The following is a 7,319-nucleotide window of genomic DNA, read 5'->3' on the forward strand; positions in this document are numbered from 1 at the left end:
TTCATCTCACTAAATTTCATCTTTCTTTATTCTCATCATCTTTAATCAATTCGTCATTTGTTCTTTATTTCAACAGTTACGGGAGTCGGACATGTAAATAAGTCTACATAGTTTTTTGGTTCTCAAAACAAATTAAGCAACTACCCCCCCCCCCCTTTCTCCCCTTCGTCGTCTAGCTCTTCTTTCCGTGTTCAGTGTTTGTTTCAATTGAGGCAGAAACGGAATTTACAATAACAATTTTTTAAAATCATATTTAATGTTAAGAATAAAATATTGATTTATTTTAATTTGGCCTTGAAGACATTGTTGTGGCGTTCTAAATGTGGGAATTGGTTTTTGACATTTTACCAGATAATAATGATGGTGATGATGATGAAGATGATGATTATGAGGATGATGCTTATGATGATGAGGATATAAAGAAGAAGAAGAAGAAGAAGAAGAAGAAGAAGAAGAAGAAGAAGAAGAAGAAGAAGAAGAAGAAGAAGAAGATAGACTTACCCAAAGAGTAGCAAGGTGTCGGTATTGTCTGTTTCACAATAGTATAACAGTTATTATCATTATTATTATTATTATTAGTAGTAGTAGTAGTAGTAGTAGTAGTAGTAGTAGTAGTAGTAGTAGTAGTAGTAGTAGTAGTAGTAGTAGTAGTAGTAGTAGTAGTAGTAGTAGTAGTAGTAGTAGTAGTAGTAGTAGTAGTAGTAGTAGTAGTAGTAGTAGTAGTGACAAAGGGAGAAAACCGTGTTTTTTCCTGGTCGAAATTGTTTCTCATACAGCGAGGGAGCGACTACTGGGTGGGTGTGTGCAGTGTTGATCGTCACGCCCCACTACACGACGATCATGGCAATCGCTGGGACATTATTCAACAGAAATGGCACAGGAGAAGGACACGTTTTACACACAGGAGTGACTTGACAAGTTTTTTTTCCATTCACGGGAACCTGTTTGCTGTTATGATAATATAATAGTATAGTACCTATATGTTATCATACATCTGTTTGCTCTCAGCGATTCGGCTTTTCAGCAGCAAGACATAAATTTGTCAGTTCAAAATAAAGCCAGAATTCAATGTGTCTTATCAACAACATTGGGATAAAGTCGTTACTTTTTGTACAAGGTATGTAAGTTTACTGCTTACTGTATGATGGATGTTTTTAAAAACCCTACTATATCATTCCAATAAGGTTTCATTCTTCTTCTTCTTCTTCTTCTTCTTCTTCTTCTTCTTCTTCTTCTTCTTCTTCTTCTTCTTCTTCTTCTTCTTTTTCTTCTTCTTCTTCCTCTTCTTCTTCTTCTTCTTCTTCTTCTTCTTCTTCTTTCTCTTCTTCTTCTTCTTCTTCTTCTTCTTCTTCTCTTCTCTTCTCTTCCTTCTTCTTCTTCTTCTTCTTCTTCTTCTTCTTCTTCTTCTTCTTCTTCTTCTTCTGAAAACCTCCAATATTGTCGAGGATCACTCCGCAGTTTGTAGATTTTAGCCAGAAAACGGTCACCTTAAATTTATTTATCGAGTTATCGTAACTCCCATTTTGTCGATTGGTAACAAGCCTGACACTTCCAGTTCTCAAGAAGTCTCAGGTTTAAGCCTTAATCACAAGACGGTAGTTACTACTACTACTACTACCACTACTACTACTACTACTACTACTACTACTACTACTACTACTACTAATAATAATAATAATAATAATAATAATAATAATAATAATAATAATAAATACCACTACTCTAACTACTACACTACTGCTACCGCTACTACTACTACTACTACTACTACTACTACTACTACTACTACTACTACTACTACTACTACTACTACTACTTCTTCTACTGCCACCAATACTACCACTACTACCAGCTCAATATATGGCTAGCTAGAAATGTGATCGACCTATGTGGTGTAATGCCAGGTTTTCATTATTCGAAATATTATATATGTGTGGATTACAAGAACGGGTGTGTTAACATCTACACACTATTAAAGAGCAACCACTCAAAAAGTGTTTGCTTTCTGTGTTTGGAAATGTATATGTGCTTTTTGAGTCGTAGAATGGTCATTACCACAATACACAGCATAAAATTGTCACATGTTGTACTTCTAATAACTTGACTGCCGCCCCCCCCCCCCCCCCCCCCCGTCCCCCTTCACACACGCACACACACACACATAAACTCAACTGCAAAATGACTTGGTTACTTGATTATTTGAATGGGATAGTGGAAATAGTAGTGGTGGTGGTAGTAGTAGTAGTAGTAGTAGTAGTAGTAGTAGTAGTAGTAGTAGTAGTAGTAGTAGTAGTAGTAGTAGATGTAATAGTTGTAGTAGTAGTGGTAATAGTAGTGGTGGTAGTAGTAGTAGTAGTAGTAGTAGTAGTAGTAGTAGTAGTAGTAGTAGTAATAGTAGTGGTGGTAGTAGTAGTAGTAGTAGTAGTAGTAGTAGTAGTAGTAGTAGTAGTAGTAGTAGTAGTAGTAGTAGTAGTAGTAGTAGTAGTAGTAGTAGTAGTGATTATAGTAGTAGTAGTAGTAGTAGTGGTGGTGGTGGTAGTAGTAGCAGTATTAGTAGTCGTGGTGGTGGTGGTGGTGACGATGGTGGTAGAGTGGTAGTAGTAGTAATTATTGTTGTTGATAATGATGATGATGATGATGATGATGATGATGATGATGATGATGATGATGATGATGGGGGCGGTGGTAATGGTGGTGGTGGTTATAACGCAGCAACAGGGTCAGAATCGTTATGTATGAAATATATATCCTTTTTTTTTTTCAAACCAACAAAATGGTCTTATATTGCTTGTTCCTCCGTTAAAAAAACAGTCTGCGTTATTAAGTCATAATTCCTCCAAAACCCGTCTGCGTCATTTCTGTCTTGAACATAACCTTAGAAACTGAGATCTTCGAGTTTCGAGGAAGAGGGTTTTGAACTCCATCGACTTTTCTCATCTAGAGGCTGACTGGAACCATTTACAATCGGAATGATGATATGATTTTCTTAGGGGGTCCTGGTAGCTCAGTTGAGCTCTCGCTTTACAATCCAAGGGACCGAGATTGATCTCGGGAATTTTTTTTCTGACCCCCCCCCCCCCCCCCACCGTCCCTGTCCACCCAACAGTGAATAGGTAGCTGGGTCTGTTATATCTGGCAGAATTTACTTTGCGATTGACTAACGCCCTATCCAACGAATGCGGACCAGACTTTGCTGTTTGGGTCAATCGTCATAACATAATAGTGTGAAAACCATAAGAGGCTGCTGCCCTATCCAAAGGAGTTGCAAGAAAGTGTTAACCGGTTCTAAACTATCGGAACAATGGCGGACGCCATTATCTCCTTCACCGCCGTTATGAAATACTTCTCTGCCCGACGAGCATATAAGTGTATCCAGAGATGAAAATCAATATAAATCTGATCATGTTTAGATTTTTATACATTCTGATCACATGACATGTGAAAAAGTTCTAACCAGCATGAAGAATAAAGAGTATCGATTTTCTTTGTTTAGAACCAAGCTGCTGGTTGCTGGGCAGTAAAAGGAACTCCTGGTCCTCAAGAACGGTTTCTCTGCCTAAATAGTGTCTCACAGGCGCCATGTTTCGTCATTCCTTCATGATCATTGTTGCTGTTGGCTTGGGACGCCTTGTAAAGCGATGTAGGCACAAAAAATATTTTTTTTATATTTAGCAGTATGCACTAATGTCCAGCTATTACAATTTTTGTTTCCCCGAGAGAGGGAGAGAGAGAGAGAGAGAGAGAGAGAGAGAGAGAGAGAGAGAGAGAGAGAGAGAGAGAGGGCTGTTTCCAGCTATGTACTCATTTTGATTCTAATAAAAAGAGGCTTATTTCCGTACAAAAGAGAAAAGTGTAATTGTTTAAAAAAAGGATGGCTTAACTACTTATAAAAGAGTAAATAGTATAACAGCTATGTTAAAAAAGGTGGGTAACTTCCTTACAAAAGAGTTTTAAAATACCCACTAAATGTGCTCAAAGCGCTTTACACGGGGTCCCTGGTCAACAGCAACATTTAACATATAGGACGGGACATGCCGCCTGTTAGGCGATATTACAATTTTTCGGACAACGACACCGCTGTTAACGGTCAGGTAGTCATTTTACACCTGAGTACGGTGAGAGAATGTGAGTAAAGAGCCTTTTCCAAGGACTCAACTATGCGAGAGCGCGAGGCTCGAACCCAGGACCTTCCGATCCGAAAGCGAGTGGCATACCACTAGACCACATAGCCGCACATAAACGTGTAATTGGCATGTAAAAAGAGGGATGGCTTGCTTCTAAAAGAGTAAAAAGTATGACAGATGTGTTAAAAGAAGATGGGTTACCTCCTTACAAAGACTAAAAGTGTAATTTGGTGTTTTGAAAAGACGAGCCACTATCATAATATATAAATAGTATGTCCTTGGCTAAGAAGCTCACAACATTGCCATCCGGAAGTATAACGGACCAACACACAAAACGATGTGTAACCTTGAACGTTTATAGTCTGGTTAATACAGTTTAGTGAGAATTACTCATAAACGCGGATGGCAAAAAGGAATAAAGACCTGAGTGACGTCAACTTCATACTATCTATAGATAGAATGACGTTGACGCCACTCAGGTCTTTGTGGTGTTTTTTTTGTCATCCACGTTTATGAGTGATTCTCACTAAACTGTATTATCAAGACTATAATAATTCATGGTTGCACATAGTTTTGTGTGTCGGTCCGTTATACTTCCGGATGGCAATGTTGTGAGCTTCTTAGCCAAGCGCATACTATCTATAGAAGACACAGTAAAGGACCTGGTTAATAAAGCGTGTACGTTTATGGGCTGTTTGTGTAAAGTTGTCATGTCATATCATGTCAACAGCTCTCCATCCATTTCACGTTCCTGTGATGCAAGGTGGTGCGTGCCATGGTAACCCCAAATGGTTCTGAACAACGATGAAGTAGGAAGAAGATGCTGCGACTGGTCTCTCTCTCTCTCTCTCTCTCTCTCTCTCTCTCTCTCTCTCTCTCTCTCTCTCTCTCTCTCTCTCTCTCTCTCTCTCTATCTATCTATCTATCTATCTATCTATCTATCTCTCTTACTCTTTCTCTCTCTTACTCTTTCTTCTATCTCTTTCTCTCTCTATTTCTTTCTCCCTCTCTCTCTTTCATTCTCTCTCCGTCGCTCTCTCTCTCTCTCTTTCTTTCTCTCTCTCTCCCTCTTTCTTTCTTTCTCTCTCTCTCTTTCTTTCTCTCTCCATCGCTCTCTCTCTCTCTCTCTCTCTCTCTCTCTCTCTCTCTCTCTATCTATCTATCTATCTATCTATCTCTCTATCTTTCTTTCTCTCTCCATCGCTCTCTCTCTTTTTCTCTCTTTTTTGTTTTCTCTTTATTTCTTTCTCCTTCTCTATCTATCTCTCTCTTTCTCTTTCTCTTTCTCCTTTCCTCTCTTTCTCTCTCTCTTTCTTTCTTTCTTTCTTTGTTTCTCTCTCTCTCTCTCTCTCCCTCTCTCTCTCTCTTTCTCTTTCTTCTTCCCTCCACCTCCTCTCTCTCTCTCTCTCTCTCTCTCTCTCTCTCTCTCCCTCTGTGTGTGTGTGTGTGTGTGTGTGTGTGTGTGTGTGTGTCTGCCTCCACCTGTCTCTCTTTCTCTATCAGTGTATCTATATCTCTCTCTTTTTACTGGTTCTGAAATAATCTAAATGTGTTGCGAGAGCTGTAAGTCGTTTAAAAACAAACATCTCCCCCCGCTCCTCTCTCTCTCTCTCTCTCTCTCTCTCTCTCTCTCTCTCTCTCTCTCTCTCTCTCTCTCTTTCTCTCTCTCTCACACACACACACAAACACACACACTCTCTCTCTTTCTGTATATGTATGTGTGTGCGTCTCTCTCTCTCTCTCTCTCTCTCTCTCTCTCTCTCTCTCTGTCTCTCTCTCTCTCTCTCTCGTAGGATTTAATAGCATGGCAAAGGAAATAAAATTGCAACAAAATGTTGATAGCGAGTGCGGAGGAAAGGAATACACCGAAGACGTCGACTGGAGCTGGCCAATCACATTTGAAATAAATTCAGATACTTTACGATGACCCCCAACCCAAGCAACTTGACAAAAGTTCTCAAACTTTTGAAGATCTCTATAAACTTAAATGAAGTCTTAGGTCTGATATTTTTTTTTACAAGTCGGTGTACATCTGAATTAAATTGATATTTGACGTATTTATTTCTGGCCAAACTGGACAATAAAATTTTAAAAATACAAAACAAAACAAAATAAAACATTCGGTTTTGTCATTGAGCCGCAGAGACATTCCAAATCCATAATTTGATTTTGTTGGAAAACTTTAATGTTAAACAAATGCAGATCCCACCCCACCCCACACACACACACACACACACACACACACACACACACACACAATCCCCAGCCCCACCCAAAAACTTGACAAAAGCTCTCAAACTTTTGGAGACTTTTATAAACTTAATTCAAGTCTTATATCTGAGACTTCATAGCAAGTCAGTCTTCATCTGAATGCATTGATATTTGTGACGTTTTTTTTTCTTCTGGCCGAACCGGAAATAAAAAAATAAAAAAAAAGACCAACAAAAAAAAGAAAACCCAAATAGCCCTTCGGTTTTGTCAATGAGCCGCAGAGCGTTGCCCTTTGACTTTTTTATTTGGAATGACAATAATATATTATTTTGTCTTATTTATCCAATACCGGAGGAATACTGATCGGTTTTGCCAATTGTAAGTATCATTCTAAAGTGCTCGGTGTGTGAACACTAGCCACTAACCTTCGCGTTTGTTCGCGATTCGGAATAGAACTTTATGAGTGTGTCACTGCACTTAATGAACTCGAATAGTGAGTTGAAGATAATAGTAATAGCCGTTGCTATTTTAAACCGGGATACAATTTACCAATACTTTAGTACGCGTTTTTCTGTAATGGTAGACAGGCTCAATTTAAAGGGAAAATAGGGTTCAATTTAGAAGGGGAAAAAACAGCTCACTTCGCGTTAACCTAACTTGACAAGTGCGAAAATTAACGTGAAAAATAGACAACACAGCGTGACAGAGCGTGGCAAGTTATGGTCTGATACTGACCAAAAAATGACGTCAAAATGCAAGTCTTTTGCCATAAAAGAAAACAAATCGTGAGTTGTATTCAATAGTTCAAACAATGAAATAACCTGTTTCCATGATCTCTACTAACGACAACTCACTCAGCGGTGCAAAAACCAAATAATGACGTCAAACTGCCAGTCCTTTTGGATTTCAGTATCAGGCTATAGATAGTATGCGCTTGGCTAAGAAGCTCATAACATTGCCATCCAGAAGTATAACGGACCAACA

The 7,319-nt window shown here is 38.8% G+C and overlaps 1 protein-coding gene across 1 annotated transcript in view; it reads left to right on the forward strand.

Annotated features, from left to right (window-relative positions):
• The first annotated feature begins 826 nt into the window (after positions 1-826).
• LOC144963313 (putative ferric-chelate reductase 1) overlaps positions 827-7,319 on the forward strand; it is a 62,194-nt gene continuing 55,701 nt past the window's right edge. The window contains exon 1 of the mRNA XM_078897229.1: positions 827-1,117. The gene's annotated coding sequence lies outside the window, so the exon portion shown is untranslated. The remainder of the gene's footprint in view (positions 1,118-7,319) is intronic.

This window comes from Berghia stephanieae, chromosome 1 (assembly GCF_034508935.2).
Source record: "Berghia stephanieae isolate SIO BIC M18660-M18661 chromosome 1, UCSD_Bste_1.3, whole genome shotgun sequence".
NCBI classification, from domain to species: domain Eukaryota; kingdom Metazoa; phylum Mollusca; class Gastropoda; order Nudibranchia; family Aeolidiidae; genus Berghia; species Berghia stephanieae.